This window comes from Ovis canadensis, chromosome 4, assembly GCF_042477335.2.
Source record: "Ovis canadensis isolate MfBH-ARS-UI-01 breed Bighorn chromosome 4, ARS-UI_OviCan_v2, whole genome shotgun sequence".
NCBI lineage: Eukaryota > Metazoa > Chordata > Mammalia > Artiodactyla > Bovidae > Ovis > Ovis canadensis.
Genome location: NC_091248.1, coordinates 55,292,197 through 55,317,647, shown reverse-complemented (window position 1 = coordinate 55,317,647; position 25,451 = coordinate 55,292,197). Strand labels below are relative to the sequence as shown.

The 25,451-nt window shown below is 37.5% G+C and overlaps 1 protein-coding gene across 2 annotated transcripts in view; it reads left to right on the top strand.

Moving 5' to 3' along the window:
- Positions 1-18,144: 18,144 nt before the first annotated feature.
- LOC138439237 (platelet glycoprotein 4) overlaps positions 18,145-25,451 on the top strand; it is a 97,629-nt gene continuing 90,322 nt past the window's right edge. The window contains exon 1 of one of the 2 annotated variants that reach the window (XM_069587768.1): positions 18,145-18,379. The gene's annotated coding sequence lies outside the window, so the exon portion shown is untranslated. The remainder of the gene's footprint in view (positions 18,380-25,451) is intronic. The other variant, XM_069587772.1, reaches the window with a different exon arrangement.

The following is a 25,451-nucleotide window of genomic DNA, read 5'->3' as shown; positions in this document are numbered from 1 at the left end:
AGTAACATCTGATTGTTAAGGGAGAAGAGCAAGAGAAGGGAAAGGCTATCCACTCTAGAATTCTGGCACAGAGCATTCCTTGGGCTATGTAGTCCATGGGGTCATAAAGAATTGTACACGACTGAGCGACTTTCACTTAAAGAGCTCACTGAAAGTTTCCCACTCAAAAATCTAGAAAGCCCTATTTTCTGATGGCATGAGCCTAAGCAAAAATCCTACAAATAAGATGAGCTCAATATTCCAGGCAAAACACCTATATGTACACTGCATTGGGTGATGAAGCTTGAGGCTAAAATCAAAGAAGTTTTCAGAGTGGGATGAGAGAATGTCATGAACACAGATTGGAAATGAGCAAATAGGACTGAGTTTCACAGACTGTATAGCTGAGCAGCAGAGTTCAGATGCCAGCAATGTAGACTAATTTCTCACATATTCTAAATTTAAATCTATGCTAGTAATTAGATACAGTGACTTAGCAAAATTCTTTTTGCTTTCTACTGGACTTTTTTTTTTTTTTAATTTCATTGGAATAATAACCTATGTCTTCAATGAAGGCCTCAGACCCTCTAACAACCCTCAACCTCCACCCACACACAAATCAGATTATTTTAAACTGTCAGTGCAGGAGATGCAAAGACATGGATTTGATCCCTGGGTCGCGAAGATCCCCTGGAGTAGGAAATGGCAACCCACTCCAGTATTCTCACCTGGGAAATCCTATGGACAGAGGAGCCTGGCAGACTACAGTCCACAGGTCACAAAGAGTCAGACATGACTGAACAAGGTACTTAAAAGGAAAGAAATTACATTATTGCATGTTCAGCATTTTCTCAGCAGCTGCTTGCTGGCAGGTTTGTGACACTTACACCTGGCAAACCACATAAAGTTTTTAATTTCTGGTGTCTTCAGTCACTGAAAAATCCAGGATAGGTCCCCACTGGGTGTGTTGCCACTCTCTGTGCTAGCTGTTGAAATACTGAGTGTTAAGGGACCAGACCTGAGCCATGACAGGCTCAACAAGCTATGCTAGGCCTAAGATTCAGATTCTTGTAAAACCTGAGTCATGATTCTGGGAATCCACACCCTGGGAAAGTCCCCGCTGGCCCAAACCTGAGCCAATCCGGATAGGGATGCGGGATTTGAAAATCGCTCGCACGCATGCACACGTAGGGCTCAGCCAATCATTACCCGCCAGCTGTACTAAGAACCGCCTGTATAAAAGCAGCTGTGATTCAGAGCTCGGGGCTCTCATCAAGACTCCACTGTGCTGGATGAGACGGGAGCCCTAGCTCGAGCTAGCAATAAAACCCCTTTATGCTTTTGCATTGCTGTGGACGTCTTATTCTCTCAGTTTTGGGGACTCGGACTTTGGGCATAACACTGAGGAGAACATTAAAGAAAAACTATTCTCAAGTTCCAGAGTCATGATGAGTCTCAGAACAAAAAGCCACCCAAGGATAGGTTGCAGGGGATCTGGGGTTTAAAAACATACTATTGATTTACATCAGATGCACAGCTGAATGAGCTAGTGTGGAAAGGATACATTAACAAAATTGGTAGGATCACAAAACAAAAGCTTCCCCAGTCCCATGGCACCTGTGGGTGGTTCCTTTTAGTTTCCATTACTCAAACAGTGACCCAGTTAGTCTTCTATGCTTTGGTTTTATGTTTTATCTCTTTGAACTAACAGCCATGTAGTAAATCTACAGCTGTTCCTTAAAATTTCCCATTTGATTCTGTGTACTTTCAAATATAATTTGACCTGGCCTCCATTCAGGCAGAATGATTACTGCTGCATTATGCCATTTTAACAGCATAAACAAGTGTGGAGAGTGGTGTGCTTTGATTACTGTGTGTAATTTAGTCAATCTACCCATTGTGCTTGAAAAAGCAATAATAAAGAGCATAATTCCTAGGTAAAAAGTAAAATAAAAAATCATCAGAAATTATTGAAATAAAGAACAGAAAGCTGTTACCGGTGTCATCTAGGTAACACATACAAATGAAAAGGCAAAAGTTAAAACTGAAGTTAGCTCACATCTTTCAGGAATTTATTACTAAAGCACCAAAATTTGATTTTAATTATGATCAGAAAACATACTTTTATAATATATGAGATGATAAATGAAAGCAAACAGGTTTTCATTATTGTTTTAATAAAAGAGACTATTGTGATATGCAATTACTAAACAGTTAATTTGGAAAAGAGTCAGACACGATTGAGTGACTGAACTGAATTGAACTGAATTTGAACTTTACCTCACACAAAAATATAAAAACATCCTTTTATATAATATTGTTATTAAATCTTTAGGCTTTATGACAAAACTGTTTCTCCTTCTCATACACTTGCAATTATGACTGATTTCTGGCTACATGCTGAGTCACCAGCTGAATCACGGACAGAATCAGTGATATAATCTGAACTCAGTAATAAGATGCATGGACTTGATATGGCTATCTCTTATCTTCCTCTAGTAGTAAATTGTTATAAGCTATTGACTAAAATAAAAATGCTGTTTACATGTACCTAGGTGATACCAGAAAATGAGGTGGCAAAGAATAATCAGGTGATATGCTTAGAGTTTGTTGGCTAAAAATATACACAACATGAAAGTTGCAAGTTAAGTTTTATTTGGGGCAAAATGAGGACTGCAACCCAGAAGACAGCACCTCAGATAGCTCTGATACACTCCTCCAAAGAAGCAGTGGGGAAAGGTCAATATATAAGATATTGGTGAAGGGGGAGTTCAATGCAATCAAGCACTCATTTTACAAAAGGTCTTCTGCTAGTTACAAGAAGCTGATGTCACCAGGAAGGGATTTAGTGCTTTTCTAGATAAAAGGAGATGCAAGGATTGGGATCATGAAATCAGTTCCTGAAAAGATAAAACTATCTAAAGACCTATTCCACCAGTTTCCCTGGAGCACAGAGTGTCTCACTCTCAAACCTGAATTTCCTTTTGGGAGTGTCAGAGCAGCTGCAGCACAGGGAATAGCAAATGTCCTTGTTGTTCAGCTGCTGTCAAATGCTATGGGCAAGTGTCCAATGTAGTTGATGGGCAAGTGCCAGTTTGTAGTTGACAAGTTCTAAGGTAAAACAAACAAACAAACAGAAATTTGGCAATTGAAGACCAATATATGAATAAGAAAATAAAAGATCATGGAGAGTTCAGTTCAGTTCAGTTGCTCAGTCGTGTCCGACTCTGCGACCCCATGAATTGCAACACCAGGCTTCCCTGTCCATCACCACCTCCCAGAGTTCACTCAGACTCATGTCCATCGAGTCAGTGATGCCATCCAGCCACCTCATCCTCTGTGGTCCCCTTCTCCTCCTGCCCCCAATCCCTCGCTGCATCAGAGTCTTTTCCAGTGAGTCAACTCTTCCCATGAGATAGCCAAAGCACTGGAGTTTCAGCTTTAGCATCATTCCTTCCAAAGAAATCCCAGGGCAAATCTTCAGAATGGACTGGTTGGATCTCCTTGCAGTCCAAGGGACTCTCAAGAGTCTTCTCCAACACCACAGTTCAAAAGCATCAATTCTTCGGCGCTCAGGCTTCACAGTCCAACTCTTACATCCATACATGACTACTGGAAAAACCATAGTCTTGACTAGACAGAACTTAGTTGGCAAAATAATGTCTATGCTTTTGAATATGCTATCTAGGTTGGTCATAACTTTTCTTCCAAGGAGTAAGCGTCTTTTAATTTCATGGCTGCAGTCACCATCTGCAGTGATTTTGGAGCCCTCAAAATAAAGTCTGACACTGTTTCCACTGTTTTCTCATCTATTTCCCATGAAGTGATGGGACTAGATGCCATGATCTTCATTTTCTGAATGTTGAGCTTTAAGCCAACGTTTTCACTCTCCTCTTTCACTTTCATCAAGAGGCTTTTTAGTTCCTCTTCACTTTCTGCCATAAGGGTGGTGTCATCTGCTTATCTGAGGTGATTGATATTTCTCCCAGCAATCTTGATTCCAGCTTGTGCTTCATCCAGCCCAGCGTTTCTCATGATGTACTCTGCATAGAAGTTAAATAAGCAGGGTGACAATATACAGCCTTGACGTACTCCTTTTCCTATTTGGAACCAGTCTGTTGTTCCATGTCCAGTTCTAACTGCTGTTTCCTGAACTGCATACAGATTTCTCAAGAGGCAGGTCAGTTGGTCTGGTATTCCCATCTTTCAGAATTTTCCACAGTTTATTATGATCCACACAATCAAAGGCTTTGGCATAGTCAATAAGGCAGAAATAGATGTTTTTCTGGAACTCTCTTGCTTTTTCCATGATCCAGCGGATGTTGGCAATTTGATCTCTGGTTCCTCTGCCTTTTCTAAAACCAGCTTGAACATCTGGAAGTTCACGGTTCACGTATTGCTGATGCCTGGCTTAGACAATTTTGAGCATTATTTTACTAGCATGTGAGATGAGTACAATTGTGCGGTAGTTTGAGCATTCTTTGGCATTGCCTTTCTTTGGGATTAGAATGAAAACTGACCTTTTCCAGTTCTGTGGCCACTGCTGAGTTTTCCAAATTTGCCGGCATACTGAGTGCAGCACTTTCACAGCATCATCTTTCAGGATTTGAAAGAGCTCAATTGGAATTCCATCACCTCCACTAGCTTTGTTCATAGCGATGCTTTTCAAGGTCCACTTGACTTCACATTCCAGGATGTCTGGCTCTAGATTAGTGATCACACCATCATGATTATCTGGGTCATGAAGATCTTTTCTGTACAGTTTCTCTGTGTATTCTACCACCTCTTAATATCTTCTGCTTCTGTTAGGTCCAGACTTTTTCTGTCCTTTATCAAGCCCATCTTTGCATGAAATGTTCCCTTGGTATCTCTAATTTTCTTGAAGAGATCTCTAGTCTTTCCCAGTCTGTTCTTTTCCTCTATTTCTTTGCATTGATTGCTGAAGAAGGCTTTCTTATCTCTTCTTGCTGTTCTCTGGAACTCTGCATTCAGATGCTTATATCTTTCCTTTTCTCCTTTGCTTTTTGCCTCTCTTCTTGTCACAGCTATTTGTAAGGCCTCCCCAGACAGCCATTTTGCTTTTTTGTATTTCTTTTCCATGGGGATGGTCTTGATCCCTGTCTCCTATACAATGTCACGAACCTCATTCCATAGTTCATCAGGCACTCTATCTATCAGATCTAGTCCCTTAAATCTATTTCTCACTTCCACTGTATAATCATAGGGATTTGATTTAGGTCATACCTGAATGGTCAGAAGTTTTCCCTCCTTTCTTCAATTTGAGTCTGAATTTGCTAACAAGGAGTTGATGATCTGAGCCACAGTCAGCTCGTTGTCTTGCTTCTGTTGATTGTATAGAGCTTCTCCATCTTTGGCTGCAAAGAATATAATCAATCTGATTTCAGTGTTGACCATCTGGTGATGTCCATGTGTAGAGTCATCTCTTGTGTTGTTGAAGAGGGTGTTTGCTATGACCAGTGCATTTTCTTGGCAAAACTCTTATTAGTCTTTGCCCTGCTTCATCCTGCATTCCAAGGCCAAATTTGCCTAGTACTCCAGGTGTTTCTTGACTTCATACTTTTGCATTCCAATCCCCTATAATGAAAAAGACATCTTTTGGGGTGTTAGTTCTATAAGGTCTTGTAGGTCTTCATAGAACCGTTCAAGTTCAGCTTCTTCAGCATTACTGATTGGGGCATAGACTTGGATAACTGTGATACTGAATGGTTTGCCTTGGAGATGAACAGAGATCATTTAGTCATTTTTGAGATGGCATCCAAGTACTGCATTTCGGACTCTCTTGTTGACCATGATGGCTACTCCATTTCTTCTGAGGGATTCCTGCCCAGAGTAGTAGATATAATGGTCATCTGAGTTAAATTCACCCATTCCAGTCCATTTTAGTTCACTGATTCCTAGTATGTCGACATTCACTCTTGCCATCTCCTGTTTGACCACTTCCAATTTGCCTTGATTCATGGGCCTGACATTCCAGGTTCCTATGCAATATTGCTCTTTACAGCATCGGACCTTGCTTCTATCACCAGTCACATCCACAGCTGGGTATTATTTTTGCTTTGGCTCCATCCCTTCATTCTTTCTGGAGTTATTTCTCTGCTGATCTCCAGTAGCATATTGGGCACCTTCTGACCTGCAGAGTTCCTCTTTCAGTATCCTATCATTTTGCCTTTTCATACTGTTCATGGGGTTCTCAAGGCAAGAATACGGAAGTGGTTTGCCATTCCCTTCTCCAGTGGACCGCATTCTGTCATGGAGAGTAATGGAATGTAAAATTTAGGATAATAATAATAGTAATATCAGGGCATGTAGTACAGATGTCTTGAATATCATTCTATGTTATTACTATCCTGAGATACTTAAAATTTTCAAAGCAAGTAAGGGGTGTTAAAAATAGCAGAGCAAAACAAACAAACAAAAAATGGCAAAGCAAAGGGAAATTGTGAGACAAGATAAGGCAGAGATTAAATTCTGCTGGCCTATTTCATAAATCTTCCATATCACCACAGTCCCTACTGAATGCATATTTTAATCAAGCATTCAACTATTGATATTTCTGTGATCAGCAAACATACAGGCTTTCTTTTCTTTCTTCCCCATTTAAAAATTATTTCCTATTTGCTGAGTTGGCAGAACTTCAGGCACATTGATTGCCTTTCTATTTCTGTACATATCCCACCTCTTTAAGGGCCTCAGAATTTTTATTAACATTGTGTGCTCTACCTAGAAGCCCTTTTTTTCTCTTTCCCACTTTTTCAAATCCTACTCATTTTTCAAAGCTTAGTACCTGCTACCTCTGCATTTCCTCATCTCTCTCTGAGATCTCAAAGGAAATTGTTTATGCATATTTTATTATTTTATAACTAGCCATTATTTCTATAAAACAGTTTTTCCAACCACTGTTAAAATATTCAAGGATTAACAACAATAAAAATAGTAAATATGTGTTTTAATTTCAACTTTAAAAATCAGTTTGAAATAAAACTGCTTAAAAGAGGAAAAAAGAATTTGAAGTCTTAAAGGCTGTCAAATGATATGCATTCAATTTATCAAAGATGAACACTGCCAGTTATAGGAAAAGGTTTACTTTATTCAATTGTATACTACCATTATTCTTATTTTTAAAACTATTTTATAAAGCATTGACTAAAGATATTGAGAGAATTAAGGGTATTAAAAACCATAGGTGAAAGTAGAAGTAAAGAAACTTGTATATATATAAATTTGTACCAACACCATCTTTATCAGATTTGAAAACTGCATTCAGGTATTTCACATTTCAATAAAGAAGAGAGAGTTGTGTCTAGAAATTCAAGGTCAGTATCCAAAAAGAATATATAGTGTCACATATATTAAATTTAATCTTTTGTTTGTTAGGTACAAAAGCAAGTCACATGCAAATAGTGTTATCGATGGAGAAGTGTTTTTTAAAAGTGGCCTCTAACCTTCTTTCTTCTCCCATCATTAAGAAATTAAACATTATAAATATTTTTAAAATGCACAGTCTAAAACTGTGAAATGCAAAATTCAAGTAACAGTGCAGGAAAGGATTTTTTGTCCATGTTTGCTGATAGAAAAGTCATTAAATTTCAAAACACTGTTCACCATGTATTTGGTAATGAAACACAACACATTAAAATTTTAATTTATTCATTAACAAATTAAGCTTCTTATTAATTATCCGAAAGTAAAATTTCCTTGTTAGTAGAAAAAAAATCAAATCTATTTTTCTATATGGCTATATTAAAGAATACACAATCCTTAATAATTTACTAATATAGTAAGAAATCTGACTCTACCTCATATTATTAAAAATGAATACAATTTTAACATGACAGGCTGTAGGTATATAATTATTAAAATGGGTCACAGGTTTCAAAAGGTTCGGAAATGTTAGTTGATGAAAAACAATTTTACACTGAATATAATAAATTAATATTTACATTCACTCAGAAATGTGTTGTATAAATAAATCAGTAGATGAATAAATACATGAATTGAAAGGAGGAGGGGAGAGCAAAATTTGTTAGAAAAGAAACTAATTGTAAAACCAGACAGACCTGGTTTGAATTTTTAAAACTGCCACTTATTAGGTACAGGCCCTTAGGAAAGATGTTCCACCAAAAGTCTTTGAGCACAAGTTAATTATAAAAATAATAGGTGTGACAGTGTCACTAACATACCTACCTATGCAGCAGTCCTTATGTTCACACCATTCTCTACTTGCTCTGCTTGAGTGTAGTTTCAGCCTGCATGTAGTATACATGTGGTTTCAACCTGTGTTGAAATGTTCAGGAGAAAGATGCAAATCTTAGAAGTTAGTATTTCTTCCCAGCTTTCCTCTGTGTAATCCTCATATATCCAAATTCAGTTGCATCTTTCACACTGAGTTTGTGAAATGGGATGTCAATATGGTAGGGTTTTTGGATTCTTTTGGTATATTTTTTTGTTCCATTAATTCACATTGTTTCCTATATCAAAGCAAATAACCAGAAAGCTATTTCTTAAAGACTTTTCATTCTCCACAGAAATTCTTTCATGGAACTAAGGGTTGAATGTTAACTCTTAAAACATTTTGTTGTTGTTTCAGTCGCTAAGCTGTGTCCAACTCTTGCAACCCCCATCTATGGACTGTAGCCAGCCAGGCTCCTCTGTTCATAGGATTTCCCAGGCAAGAATACTGGAACAGGTTGCCATTTCTTTCTCCAGGGGCTCTTCCTCACCATGGATCAAATCTGCATCTCCTGCTTGGCAGGTGGATTCTCTACCACTGAGCCACCAGGGAAGCTACCTTAAACATTTTAGTTGCGGGTTAATGTCATAAATAAATATATAAAAATAGTGTATTCAGCTAGCCTGCAAATATTTCTGGCATGCTTTCTGCGTGTTGGGTACTCTTCTAAGCAATGTGGAATACAAAAGTGAACAGGACAGTGAAAATTCCCTGGCCCCAAGGATTTTACATCTTCATATGGTGTATGTTAAAGATTTTAAAAATACCAAACAAATATATGATAAAATAAGGTAGCATAATAAATGCAGTAGTGTGGAGTTACAAGATAGAATATGAAGAGAGATTGTTTCTTAAATACATTGGGCCCTAGAGCAAATATTTGAGTAGAGAAGCTGAATAAAGAGGGGAGGAGAGCCTGCACAAAAATACCTGGGAGAAGAGGGTTTTAGGTCAAGGGAAGGTCCAGAGGTAGGATGTAGTTTGGTGTGTTCTAGGCGGGCCAGTATGGTAGGAACAGAGTGAATGAACTACAATATAGTAAGATTTAAAGATAGAGGAGAAATTAACTGCTAGCCAGATGAGGTTTTTTAGATTCCCAATATTTGAAGACTATTTTCTACTTCTGAACCAGTTGTTAGAACTCTTTGAAGACACTGTCCATTTTAATGTCTATCTCTTTTAAAGATCCAGTAATAAAGTTATCTTAAGATTTGGTTCATGAAGAAATCTGATGCCTGCTGAAGGACTGCTAAGTTTTCATTTATGATGAGTGTTTTAAAACACATCACAGTTTCCTTGTGGTTGGGGCTGCCAGGAGACACCAAGCTTGGGCTTGGCTTGAGTGAACCAATGTTCCTCAGCTAAGGTTTTAGGCCAAATTCATCTCCCCTCCTTTATTTTTTCTCTTTGTTTGTTTCACATCTTCACTCATTTTCTGTTGTGTAATGTTGCTTCTAGAAATAGATACAATGAAATAAATCAATAAAACTACCAAATCTGTATATCAGAGATCTTTCTAAAACTATGATTCATATGAAATCCATTTATTAAATGATTGGTTAGTATATAGAAAAAGTGGACTAGATTAAATGAATAAGCCCTGAATTCAATCAGAGATTAAATACATATACTAAGTTTGATAAAACAAGATTTAAATTTACAGGGAAGTAAATCATATATAATAATAGGGGAGGTCAGTTCAGGAATAGGTTTTGTTGGCTAAAGGAGAATTGAATAAACCACAGAGAGAAGAGAGAAGATTTGTTCATTGAATCTTAAAGGAAGACCACTGCTGAATATGGTGATACTTGTCCACTAAACAATATGGTAATATTTATACAATAAACAATGACAATAAATGTTATCATTCACATTGTATATGTGGTAATATTATATATAATGTAATATAAAATATATGTAGATATATAATGACAATTTTCTGGTAATGTACATCAAAGTATTTTGAACAAGCGGTTCCTTTCATTTGTACAAATTAACCACATAGACCAATAGTAGCACTAACAGTAATTTTTAAACATGAAAGTACTCATTAATTTCAATTAAATAGTCTAGGATGAAGCACAAATATGTTATATTTTTTTAGAGTTTTCAATGTACACACCATGCTAAGGATCATTTGGAGAGTGGCATTTATATAGATAATTGAAAATTCTAGATAGAGGAAATATTTGAAGCAGTGTGAAATGCAAGATAAAAATGCAGAGACCATTTCATTGAAGAATAGACTTCATGCAGGAACAGAAATAATAGTTAAAAATCTTCAGTGCTGGTCTAAGGAGTTTAAAGTCCATTCTGTACTGTTAATCAGAGAAGGCGATGGCACCCCACTCCAGTACTCTTGCCTGGAAAATCCTATGGACAGAGGAGCCTGGTGGGCTGCGGTCCATGGGGTCACGAAGAGTCAGACACGACTGAGCAACTTCCCTTTCACTTTTCACTTTCATGTATTGGAGAAGGAAATGGCAACCCACTCCAGTGTTCTTGTCTGGAGAATCCCAGGGACGGGGGAGCCTGGTGGGCTGCCATCTATGGGGTCACACAGAGTCGGACACAACTGAAGTGACTTAGCAGTAGCAGTACTGTTAATGGAAATGGGTACTATTAATGTTTTATTTTAAATAAATAAACCATAAAATCAAATTTGTGTTTTAGAAAGATTACCCTAAAATTAGTGGGAAGCATAAATGAGAGGGAAGTAATTCTGCATGCAGGAAAACCAATTAGGGGACCATAGCAATGGTTAAAGGTAGGTGGTGATGGAAATCTGACTTAAGTAGAGGCAGTGAAAAGAAAACATGGGAAACAAATGGAAAATCCATGATGAAGTTAGAGCTGTCAGGAATTGGAAGATGATTCAGTGTAAGGGGACCAGTTTCAGGCTGGATGGCAGGAGGTAGAGATGTAGAGATAGGGAAGGGGGGCTGTGTTAAGGCAGCAGGGTAAGAGATGCCACGGAAGGTTGATGAACAGTTATATCACAGTGACTCAGTCACAGCACAGTGTTTAAGGGCTTAAGGCCTGGAGTCATCTGAGCCCAAATCTGGCTACTTAGAGCATTGTCACTGTGAGTTAAGTTACTTAATTTTACTAAACATTCATTTAAACTTGTAAAATGGTAAACGTTAGTCTTATATCCAGAGTTTTAAAACAAATAAATGAGTTAATATATGTTACTAGTGTATAGAGAATTCTAAAAAATGCCAAGTAAATTTATCATTAGTGTAGAATTTAGGGCAAAAAATAGATTTGGGGATTAACTATGCAGAAGTGATAAATTGAGCCCAGACAGTAGCATATATTGCCAAGAAAGAGAAGACATAGGAAGAAAAAAGAATGGATAGGACAGGAATATAGAAGACTCCTATATTTAGAATGCAGATAGAGCAAGGGAAACACAAACATGGGCAGGGAAAGGACAGTCAAGAACATGGATATTTGATCTTTACATGAAAAATGTATGCATAGAGGAATCCTATTTGAAGTATGATCTAAAGTCTGGACATTTTGGCTCTAGAGCTTTGTTAGAACATTTTGATTAGCCTTAGTATCATCCTGCTTAATCTTCCCCTATCCTAAAGAAAACAGAGCTACAAGACACTAAATACTGTTTTGTACAATCACTCATCAAGAAAGTACATACGAATTGTCTGATTATTAGCTAATTATGTGATAACATCAAAACAAAAATTTATAAACAGATAATGCTACAACATGTTAGGTAATAATTATAACAAAGCTGTGTCTGATTTAAAAACCAGTGAGACATCTGCTTGGCTGCTACAATAATTGGCTACTAGCCTGTTGTTTTGTTGTGCTAGAAGGACTTTATGTCCTGTGGATATTATTTGCTCTTGGTCCAGGGGGACTCAAGTTTCCATTAGATTACAAGCTTCTATACACAGAGCCAGATGTGCGCAAGACACTTGAACAATTTCTAAGCCACTGAAAAATTTTTCCTTTTAATACTTTCCTTTTAAGGTTCATTCATTTTCCTTTGGACCTGTCTCCATGAGAATTTGTCATTTCCCTGTACTTTCTAGTCTCTTAAGGTATCACTTAGTGTGTTGTGACTCTCCTTGCCACAGCCTTGCAGAAACTTTGTATGATGACCCAAACAAAAGAAGATACATTGCAATAAGCATTCGCTCCTATTACCATTCTACCCAATTGCACAGTCACTCATCCATTTATATAATCTTTTATTCAAGAAAATTTCCAGAACCAGCTGAAATATGTCAATCATTGAGCTAGATGTTTTCTCATATGTTATCTGAGGAATAAATGTTCATGTTAGGGGGTAGAATAATTCCTAGATAGCTTCAGTTTAAATAGTTTCTCAATTCTTCTTCTTCCCTTTTCCTCATATACCACCACCACCAAATCTGTTGATTTTACCTACGCATTTTACAAATCCATGTTTTTTCCCCCATTTATCATCCATTTTAGGATCTTATCATTAAAGTCAGTAATAATTGCTTTGCTGGTTTCCCCACATCTATCCTTACCTCTCTTTAATCCATTAATAATGAAACTATCAGAGAGCTTGTTCTTAAATGTAATTCAGATTCACCCATGTGTCTCTCTTGATTAAAATTTTTCAAAGGCTTCTCATTGTTCTTAGAATAAATCACTACAAATCCTTGTAACATTCCACTCTCCCCCAACCCTTCTGTCTTGTCTCATATTACTCTTACTTAACCTCTCTCAGCCAGTCACAGTGGTCTTCCACTGTGCTCCTTCCTGTCTGTGCCACTTCCTTATAGTGGTGGAGCCTTCCCTTTGAATGCTTTCTTAATTTTTTGCCATTTAAAAGCAATTCATTTTTAGATATTTGTGTGTGTGCTCTATATTATATGTATATATATATACATACATATATGTACATATATATCATATATTTAGGTGTAGTAGAACTAAATGGTAAATAAAGCACTCTCAAGAATCTTATTGTTTAGTGAAGGCAGACAGGTACTATTTAAGACATCTCGATAATATACATATTATATAGGGAAGAGTACATACAAAAATTTTAGGGAAAACTCTCTGACCTCGCACCTTCAGTTCAGTTCAGTTGCTCAGTTGTGTCTGACTCTTTGCAGCCCCATGAACTGCAGCATGCCAGGCCTCCCTGTCTATCACCAACTCCTGGAGTTCACCCAAACCCATGTCCATCAAGCCGTTGATGCCATCCAGCCATCTCATCCTCTGTTGTCCCCTTCTCCTCCTGCCCCCAATCCCTCCCAGCATCAGAGTCTTTTCCAATGAGTCAACTCTTTGCATGAGGTGGCCAAAGTACTGGAGTTTCAGCCTCAGCATCAGTCCTTCCAAAGAACACCCAGGACTGATCTCCTTCAGAATGGACCGGTTGGATCTTCTTGCAGTCCAAGGGACTCTCAAGAGTCTTCTCCAGCACCACAGTTCTTCGGTGCTCAGCTCTCTTCCCAGTCCAACTCTCACATCCATACATGACTACTGGAAAAACCATAGCCTTGACTAGACGGACCTTAGTTGGCAAAGTAATGTCTCTGCTTTTGAATATACTATCTAGGTTGGTCATAACTTTCCTTCCAAGGAGTAGGCGTCTTTTAATTTCATGGCTGCAGTCACCATCTGCAGTGATTTTGGAGCCCCAAAAGATAAAAGTCTGACACTGTTTTCCACTGTTTCCCCATCTATTTCCCATGAAGTGATGGGACCTCTTACCTTATCACAGTGTAAATTCCTTCAAAATTTATCCTCATTGATTGCAGTTTATGACAATACATAAGTGGGGCTTTCGTGTTGCTTCAGATGGTAAAGAATCTGCCTGCAGTGCAGGAGACCCAGTTTCAATCCCTGGGTTGGGAAGATCCCTAGGAAAAGGCAGTGGCTACCCACTCCAGTATTCTTGCCTGGAGAATTTCAAGGACAGACAGGCCTTGCATGGACTGAATTCCATGGACAGAGGGCTCAGTCTTTGGGGTTGCTAAGAGTCAGATATGACTGAGCGACCAACACTTATATACATAAACAACATCTGCATATATCCATTTATACCTACATACATAGATAAAGAAATGCATACAATATATAGATGTATACCCATATGCATTTATATATATACATAAATATGTTAATATAAACAAATACATACAATGTGTGTGTGTTTGTGTATATATGCACACTGTCTATACATTTAAATGTATATGTATATTAGGGAAACGTCTCTGACCTTTCAGCCTAGCTTATATCACAATAAAACTTTCCTTCATTATTTATCCTACTTCATTATAATATGATTTATTAAATAGTGCTTATCTCCCTTCACAAAATAAGACATTAAGAGCACAGCTTTGGCCTTTTATTCACCATTTTTCCCACAGGAGTAAGAGGATACCATACACAATACCAAAACACATTTCAGTGTGTTTTGCTATTGGATGGGTAAGTGATTAAACAAAAACCCATCAACCTTAAAAGGAAAGAATATTGCTTTGGAGCTATAATATTTGGTTGCAAATTATCGATAAGGCTTTTACAACTAATGAGGATGACTCTGGAAGGCAGAAAGCAAAATAAATACACAGTCGAGCAATAATTTTAGGCTTCCAAGACTTAAGAGCAGTGCTCCATTAGATCATTTTTAGTAGTAGAGATTTCCACCAATCCTCATTACTTTTGATTGACAAACACATAGCCAGCACTCACCTCTGACATGAACTTTGTGAGGAAATGGTGGTAAAATCTTTACTTCAAGCTGATGTTTGCAATAAAGACATTTCACACATGTATAGATTTGAGGAGAGCAAGTTAAGCAGAGAAGATTAATATTGACTTGTCCTCAGCTTTCCTATAGGAAAATGCTCCTTATGAAGAATGTCTGAGTGAAATTATTTATTCCACACTAACATGAGAAAACAGACAAAAAAGCCTGGAAAGAAGGGTGTGTTACTGGAATCGATGACAAATTAGTCCCCAAAATGTCTTTCAAATACTAAGTATACACGTTAAGCAAGCTGATAATAATTCAAGGATGTTTTTCAAATGTGCTTTCCCTAAAAATTTAGTAAGGTTCACATGTTTAAGTATCTTGGTGAATATTCTCATTGTTTTTAAGTGTGTACAGGGGTTTAAGCCAACATTTCCTGATAAGGCCACAAACTATTCCTTCCCTGTTATGTTACAGAGTCAAGGATGCAAGAACAGATTACTGTTAACACTTATACAGTGAATAGCAATATAAACAAAGGGGTGAATCTTTGATTTAAAATTTGAATTTTTCTGAAGGGGATTTTTGAAAATGCATCATATTATTAATTGAAAAGGCCTAAACCTATTCAGCAGGACATAGTACTTAAGGGTGAAGTACTAAGAAGGGTGAATACTTAGTCAATGCTGCTAATAATACTTGCTGAAGCACCTTGGATGGCGCTGGTCAGATAGAGAAGAGGGATCGGAAAAGATGACCCTCTGAGGGCAGCAGGAAACCAGAATTTGAGGGGTGGGATAGAAACTGGGAAGGACAGAAATATGAGTGTGACTACTGCTGCCACTGTATCCATGACGCTAATGCATACGGACAGATTCAATTGACTGCTGTTCTGAGAAAAACATTTTCACGTAGAAACTGGACATTTCACAATGATGTCTTATGAAGAACACACTACTAACAGCTGGCAACAGCTGCTGTTAGTGGCTGGGTTGTTGGTTCAACTTTAATTCCTTACAGTTTATGGCACTTGTGTGACAAAATCCAGGAGAGGTTTTGATTTTGCCTAGTTTAATACTTAAAAGGAAACAGTTTGGGGTGCAAAAGACCTAGGTGTAAGTAATATCCTGTGATGAAATATTTAATTCTGAAGATAACTGCTTAAGAATGAAAATTCTCTGGTTGAAGAGGGTCAGAGGGCTTGTCTGAGTTACCCCAGAGCCTAATCATTTTGTACCTCAGTCCATCACTATTTTCCCTCTCCCTCAACACTCGCCCTTCAGAAGTCAGTGTCACCAGGGAGTGAAAAGTTCAATGATAATGCATATATAATTCATAGCAAGGATATTCCACATTCCCTATTCTTATTTATAAGGCCTAATCCATATTCAGAGATAATGGGTGCTTAGGGTGTGGGCATTCTCTGATACTCATTGTGATTCATAGAAGACATATGTGAGACTGAGTTCACTGAATTTGTAGTTTGTCTTCTGACTTCTTTGATAAAACATTTTGTTTGACAGATTCCTAGTTCAAGTAAAAGAAAAACGTTTTATACACATAGAACCTTTTTTTCTGTAAAGAAATGTGTCACCTTCTATGACAGATGAGAATCTGACCTTCTCATGCCAGAATCTCTCTGGTATTGACTACCTGACCTTGCCAGGTGACTCTGTGTCACCTGGATGTCACGTCTTTGTGGTAGGTATCCATCTCAGACGGCCAAGCATGATATTAATGGCTGAGAAGTGGCCATCGGACTGGCCCTCCAGGCTCTGGTAGGTCAAATTTTGCTTACGCAAACTGACAAGGACAATTCAAAGAAAAGTTAATGCAAGAGATGAGAGAGATCTCTGGCTAGGGTTGTGCTGTACTTACAGATCGTCTATCTTTTCCTTGTATTAAGGACAATGCTTCTGGGGAGACTTTCTAGTGTCAGAGCAATACTCCAGAGGGACCACTTCTGTACTTTCCCTAACTTTGTTTGCAATAAATTAAAACAGTTTTGGAATTACTTATAGGTTGATTACTTTGACACAGAGAATGTGTGGATGAAACATTTTTAACCTGTAACTATATTTTAGGGTGGGAAAGAAACATGCTTTCAGTCAAAATTGGGTGTTAGACTCTCATATGAACCACTTATTAGGCACGTGTCCATTGTCGGTATTTATCCTTTTGAGTCTGGTTTCTTTCCTGTAAATATTTGGACCTAAAAATATTAACTTGATTTGAAAGGATGTTTCAGGGTTAACAGAAGAGAATGATATTATACGATATGTACTTAGCAAAGTGCCAAGCGTGTAGACAGTGCTCAGTGCACAGCATCTATTAAATAAAATACTAGACTTTAAAATACTAGTTTTGGCCATTTGAAAAAAGTCATTCTCCTGCCTGGAATGACTGGTAATACAGGTTATAGTTCAGCTTCATTTAGAAAGCGGTAACTCCAAAAGCCATTGTTTTTCTCTAGTGCCATTCTGTGAAGACTGTACTAACTGAAAATAATACCGCAAAATCTCAGGAAAGCAGCATGACTTTTCTAGTTTCTTTATCCACTTTGTTTTGATATAGTATTATAGATTCTTAATAAATAATATGAATCCCAGGAAGGGACTTATTGTTAGAAATCTTGCAATTATAGCTTCAGAGTCATATCTTTAATCAGATTGAGGGTAGATCCTTATTCTTATGCTTAACAACAGTACTAAGCACAATTCGATTTAAATCTATCACGTGATACAACTATACCAAAAGATTAACTTAAGCCAAAGTACCTTGGCAGTATGACATTTTCCACATCATTAAATGAGGCAAACCAAAAAGGACCAAATTACTACTTAATTTGGAGAAAAACATACTAGAAAGTTTACCAAATACATATTTACATTTCAATGACTCACTTGGAAAACTTCCTGACAAAAGTTTGTAAATAAATATTTAATATTCATTACTGTTTTCTTTCAACTTAAGAGAAATTCAAACCTGTATCTATACTATGACAACAAATGCTAAACATAGACAGAAGCAAATTGATTGTATATGATTGATCTGAATTCCTGTGCTTCATAAGCAAAGGAATTATCTGTTAAGGCGTAACAGGTTTTAACAGGAAAAGGATTAAGGGTTTTATTTTCCTCAATGGAGGGGCGAAATGAGCAAGATTTTTCAAGTTAACATTCACTTCATCTGGCTCAGGTGTCAGGGATCTATATTTATCCCGGTTTAGGCATCTGAAGTGCTGGAAGTCTCAGGATGTCAATGGCTTCACATGTCAGGATAACCTTAACGACAGACGAATGGTTAAGACCCTGAGCCTCATTTCTGAGTTCTCAGCTGTGGAAATCATGTGTTTATTTTCTGCATCTCCTCCTACAACAGTCACTCTGAAGCCAGTTTTAAGATCCTACATCTGGGCAAGCAAGCTTCTCTGGAAGTTGGTGAGCACAGTTATTTTTGTTTAGGGGTGTGGCTATAAATGTCTTTGTAATTGATGGACTATCATCAAGTAAACATTAATACTTGTTATTTCAAACTCCTTAAGAAGCTAAATACTAACTGGTGTAATAATTTAGTTTATGATATTGTTTAAACAGAGTTATAAGCTTTTAACTAAATGGACAGACTTTTTAAGACAAAGTTTTCATTTCCACTAGTCTCTCAACTGATCCTATGAAATTTCCATTTATACATTCTCATATCTTTTATTTTCAAAGTATCAGAAAACTTAACCCAAGTATTTTTAAAAGTACAATTTTGGTGGAACTTTTTCTTCCTTAAGATTCTGAAGTTGATCTGTCATGTCCTGTTCTTAAACTGATTTCTTATTTTATTAATTTTCGTATGTCTTGTTTTAAAAATGTCACTCTTTTGAAAAGGATGCTCTCAAATTCCGAGCAGTTCAATTTTCTGCTTACAAGTTGAAAAAACATGTTTTTAATGAGATTAGAAGTTGAATGACCTTTGTTCATGGGACCTAAAAATGTTTTTTGGTGTTTTGTCAAGACTGACAAGTATATTTAAGAAATAATCTAAAAGACTCAATCCTCTTAACAAACTCTTAGAAGAAAAAAATATTTCCATAAATAAAATTACTGATCACTAGTGATCACAGAAATTATACTGACTGTTGGCACCAGATATTTGATGGAAGGGAATTTTGTTTCATGGCAAAGTTTTTGTTCTATGGTGTGTTTCATACTATGGCTATATAAGACCAGGAAACAACAAAGAATGATAGAGGATGACTTATTCAGACAGGAAACTAAGGGTATGCTTAGAGACAAATAAGTATATAATGATATACTTCTTTAAAGACAACTGCTGATACCAAAAAAGCAGTTCCATCTGACTATGCTATGTTACAAAGTCTGAGTATGAAATGAACAGGCTTCTTTACCTTTAAAAAAAGTCACCTTCCATAATTCTTTGGAGAATGGTCTCTTGGAGCCGTGCTGAATTCAGGGGAAAGCACTCTGGACTAATACGTTTTAAAGTATTAACTTCTGTTCACTTCCTATGCAAGAACTCAGGTAAGATCTGGATCAGATGAAGAGAAACAAGCAATCTGTCCTGTTCTCAGGTATACCTGACTAAGTAAAGAAGGAGGGTTTGTGGGACAATATATGAGACTCCTGCAATCCTGGCAAGGGGAAAGGAGAAATACTTTCAGAGGATGTACAATACGAACTGTAATTATTTGGAATTTGATCCTTTTGTAAAGGACAATGACGACTTTGCAATGAATTATTCTGAGAATTACAGAAAGAAAGCAAACACTTGAGAATAATAAAAAGATTTTCACCTGGGGAAAAATGGTAAGCTCCCAAACTCAGAAGAATCATTGTTAGGCAAAAAAGGAAAAACAAAGAAGGAAAAAAGGCTTTAAAATGCTAACAAACGGGTGGCAAAGACCGTATAAGATGGCAGAGTGGATCAATCAAATGAAAGAATATGTTTTTCTTGGAATGAAGAAATACATAATAATGTACTGCCCTTGAAGTGATTAGGACTAATTTTGCTTTTAGCATAGATTGTTCGTTGAGATCACTAGCTAAGGAATTTACTATTCTTAGTATTTACAAACTAAACTTCACAGTCGAATTTTTTAAGGAAAAATTCACAAAATTTTAAAATGAAAAAGAAATGCTTTTGGATGAGAATTGTTTTTAATTGGTCATTTGTTTATACATTGTTGATTGCTCTTTGGATGAAAATTGAAAAGCGTGCCGTCACTCTAGTACCACCTAAAAGCAGAGATCTGGAGTGGTGAGCAGGGAGGTGCTGGTGGAGGAGTGATGCTGTTTCCACACCAGGTTCCCAGAATCTGAAATCATGCCTAATCCAAAATGATTCTTTCAATCACAAACAATGAATTGTTTGTCAGGAAAAGGAAATAGTCTAAACTAGGGTAAGTGTGCCGGGAATATAAAAAGACATACAGTTTAGTAAATAGTTTTACTGTTTTGTGTGCTGCATGTTGAAGTCTACATATTGACTAAGCCTCTGGAAACTTTCTCTCCATTACTGTGTTCTCGTGCGTACTAATATCCCTCCCTTTTGATTTAGGTGAAATGAAATGGGAGAAATTTGGGAAAATTAATTAAAATTAACCCATTACATTTCTCTCTGGCAGGTAATAAGTATGCCATTGGTTCCACGATGCACTTTCTAGTCATTGTGGATCAGGGCAAGGTGAATTGAGTTTTGTGTCTTCTGACAAATTTTGTCTTCTGGAGAATAAATAACACTATTAAATTGGGGCTTGGTATTACATTGTTAAATAGTTTCAGATGTTTTGAAATATATCCAGAGACCTTTGTCACACACGGCCATCTCAAGGAGGAAATGAGAGAAAATTGGCAAACGTTCTGGAGGTGACATAGCAGACAGCTTGGCTGCCTTCATCGACGACTCCGCAGTGAGCACAAATAGAAGAGCATTGTGCATCCGTCAGTGCTTGTGAACTTTAACAGTGGAGTGAGGACAGTTTCAAAAGTGATGAGTTTGATCTCAGTGTTGTTTGCTCTTATTAAATCTTCCAAACTTCAATCTTACATTCCTCCCATCTTAATTTTCCCAAATTTCTCCCATTTCATTTCACCTAAATCAAAAGGGAGGGATATTAGTACGCATGAGAACACAGTCTAATTGAAATTCATTTGAAGGTTCACTTCATTCTATGTAGAACTTCATTATTACTCTATTTGAAATGTAACAGATGCTGTTATAAGGGGTCTGTCTTGTATCTCACTCTAAGAAGCTTTGGAAATAAAGAAATAAAAGGTTATTCAGTACAGTGGTCCCATCTCATGGACCCTAAATACAGTATCTTCTCAGAGTAGGCATACACTTTAGTAAGTGGCATCTTTCCTACAAGTATTCTTACTTTGCTGCTAAGTCATTTCAATCATGTTCAACTCTGTGTGACCTCATAGATGGCAGCCCACCAGGCTCCCCTGTCCCTGGGATTCTCCAGGCAACAACACTGGAGTGGGTTGCTATTTCCTTCTCCAATGCATGAAAGTGAAAAGTGAAAGTGAAGTCACTCAGTTGTGTCCGACTCTTCATGACACCATGGACTGCAGCCTACTAGGCTCCTCCATCCATGTGATTTTCCAGGCAAGAGTACTGGAGTGGGGTGCCATTGCCTTCTCTGATTCTTACTTTGATGGGACCCTAAAACAACAGAAACCTACTTTGGTTGAATACATAATAGAGTCATCCTCTTTCAGATAAACTTATTTCTCGATGCATTTGTTGAAAAATATTTGAGTACTTACTCTATGTCAGACATTGTTGTAAGCTACAGAAAACATTATTAGATACCTTATTGTGCTGAACACTGACAAGGATCCAGGATCTTTTTATTTTCAGGTGGTGGTTCTAAATTTTGTTTCTATGGAATGAAACCTTTTGATGAAAGTGAAAAAAGAAAACCTTAAGTTAGTAAATGATGAAGACACAAGTTGAATTCTGTGGATACTTTGCCACCACTGCACACAAACAGACCCTGTAAGGGCCTATCAATCTCCTGAAGAAAACAGGCCAAACAAGTGACTTAAAAATAATACGATATTTACAGGAGGAATAGAAGGAAGATACCAGAGTGAGCATCTTGCTGTTGCCGTTATAAATGCATAATTGACTCTTAAAATTCTAGTAACTAACATATATAACACATGGAAATACCTCCAAAACATAATAACTGTACTGTGTGCTCTAAGGCTTGTTGTTGTTATTGCTCAGTTGCTCAGTTGTGTCTGAGTCTTTGTGATCCCATGAACTGTAGCATGCCAGGCTTCCCTGTCCTTCACTATCTCCTGAATTTGCTCAAACTCATGTCCATGAGTTTGAGACGATGATACCATTCAACCATGCCATCCTTTGTCGCCTCCTTATCCTCCTGTCCTCAATCTTTCTAAGCATCAGGGTTTTTTTTTTTTTGCAATGAGTCAGCTCTTTGTATCAGGTGGCCCAAGTATTGGAGCTTCAGCATCAGCATCAGTCCTTCCAGTGAGTATTCAGGGTTGATAACCTTTAGGATTGACTGGTTTGATCTCCTTGCTATTCAAGAAACTCTCAAGAATCTTCTCCAGCACTGCAGTTGAAAAGCATCAATTCTTTGGTGCTCAGCCTTCTTTATGGTCCAACTCTCACATCCATACATGACTACTGGAAAAACCATAGTTTTGACTAGATGGACCTTTGTCAGAAAAGTGATGTCTCTGCTTTTTAGTACCCTGGCTAGATTTGTCATAGCTTTTCTTCCAAGAAGCAAGCACCTTTTAATTTCATGGTTGCAGTCCACAGTGTTTTTGGAGCCCAAGAAAATAAAGTCTGTCAATGTTTCCATTTTTCCCCATCTATTTGCCATGAAGTGATGGGACTGGATGCTATGATCTTAGCTTTTGAATGTTGAGTTTTAAGCCAGGTTTTTCTCTCTCCTATTTTGCCTTCATCAAGAGGCACTTTAATTTCTCCTCAGTTCCTGCCATTAGGGTGGTGTCCTCTGCATATCTGAGGTTATTGATATTTCTCCTGACAATCTTGATTCCAGCTTGTGCTTCATCTACTCTGAATATAAGTTAAATAAGTAGGGTGACAATATACAGTCTTGATGTACTCATTTCCCAATTTGGGACCAGTCCATTGTTCCATGTCTGGTTCTAACTGTTGCTTCTTGACTGACCTACAGGTTTCTCAGGAGGCAAGTAAGATGGTCTAGTATTCCCATCTCTTTCAGAATTTTCCAGTTTGTTGTAACCCACATAGTCAGGGATTTAGTGTAATCAATGAAGCAAATGTAAATGATTTTCTGGAATTCCTTTGCTTTTTCTATGATTCAATAGATGTTGGCAATTTGATCTCTGGTTCCTCTGCATTGTCTAAATACAACTTGTACATTTGGAAGTTCTCGGTTCACATACTGTTGAAGTCTAGCTTGAAGGATTTTGAGCATTACCTCGCTAGCATGTGAAATGAGTACAACTGTGTGGTAGTTTGAACATTCTTTGGCATTGCCTTTCTTTGGGGTTGGAATGAAAACTGACCTTTTCCAGTCCTGTGACCACTGCTGAGTTTTCCAAATTTGCTGGCATATTGAGTGCAGCACTTTAACAGCATCGTCTTTTAGGATTTTAAATAGTTCAACTAGAATTGCATCACCTCCGCTAGTTTTGTTCATAGTGATGCTTTCTAAGGCCCACTTGACTTCACACTGCAGGATGTCTGGCTCTAGGTGAGTGACCATACCGTCATGGTTTTCTGGGTCATTAAGACCTTTTTTGTATAGTTCTTCTGTGTATTCTTACCACTTCTTCTTAATCTCTTTTGCTTCTGTTAGGCCCTTCCTGTTTCTCTCCTTTATTATGCCCATCTTTGCATGAAATATTCCCTTGACATCTCTAATTTTCTGGAAGAGATCTCTAGTCTTTCCTAGTCTATTGTTTTTCTCTATTTATTTTCATTGTTCACTTAAGAAGGCTTTCTTATATCCCCTTTGGAGAGAGAAGCTTTGAAACATCTGGAGTTCCAAAGCTATTCTTTGGAATTCTCCATCAACTGTGTATATTTTTCCCTTTCTCCTTTACCTCTCACTCCTCTTCTCGTCTCAGCTATTTATCTCAGCTATCTTATTTCAGACAACCTTTTGCCTTCTTGCATTTCTTTTTCTGGGGGGATAGTTTTGGTCACTGCCTATGTATAGTGTTATGAATCTCTGTCCATAGTTCTTTAGGCACTCCATCTATCAGATCTAATTCCTTGAATCTATTCATCATCTCCACTGTAAAATCATAAGGGATTTGATTTAGGTCATACCCAAATGGCCTAGTGTTTTTTGTTACTTTATTCAATTTAAGCCTGAATTTTGTGATGAGAAACTGATGTCCTGAGTCACAGTCAGCTCCAGGTCTTGTTTTCACTAACTATATACAACTTTTCCATCTTCAGCTACAAATGATATAATCAATCTGATTTTGGTATTGACCATCTGGTGATGTCCACATGTAGATTCATCTCTTGTGTTGCTGGAAGAGGTGTTTGCTATGATCAGTGCATTGTCTTGGCAAAACTCTGTTAGCCTTTGTCCTGCTGCTTTTTTGTACTCCAAGGCCAGACTTGCCTGTTACTCCAGGTATCTCTTGACTTTCTACTTTTGCATTCCAGTCCTCCATGATGAAAAGGACATCTTTTGTTCGTGTTAGTTCTAGAAGGCCTTGTAGGTCTTTATAGCTTCTTTGGCATAAGTGATTGGGGCGTAGACTTGGATTACTGTGATACTGAATGGTTTGCCTTGGAAACAAATGAAGATCATTCTGTCACTTTTGAGTCTGCACCTAATTACTGCATTTCAGACTCTGTTGTTGACTCTGATATCTACTCCATTTCTTCTAAGGAATTCTTGCCCACAGTAGATATAATGGTCACCTGAATTAATTTTGCCCATTCCCATTCATTTTAGCTTAGCTTCCTAAATTTACTTCTGATGGAAGTGTTTTTGTCTGCAGTGGGGGACAAATGTAATCTAAATTGTAGTTGGGTCTCTTGGTGGAAAGACTCTAGTTGGAAACATCTAGTTTTTATGAGCCCAGTCTTTAAGAGCTGCTTGGTCAAAAGTTACATCCAAGCAGACACATAGACAGGGAATTCCAATGTATTACCTTGAGCTGTGATAAGGCCAGTGCTCAGAGATACCAGCTCTGTTCTTTGATAAAAGGCGTCTGTTTACAGACCTTTGCTATTATGTGGAGTCTGCACTTCTTGCTGGGTTGTGAACTCCATGAAGGCTGGGTTTCGTTTGCAACTTAGTATCAGCAATATCCAGTGCTGGATACATAGTAAGCACTTAATAAACAGATAGTACCTATTTATTCAAAAATAGGTGTAAATCTTTTATAACCCAAAAGGTTCACCTTCCAATGAGGTCTACATTAGGATCTTAAGAATTTTTAGTCATGTAAAACAATTTAAAATCTTTTATCTCCATTTCTTATGCTTAGCACTTAAAAA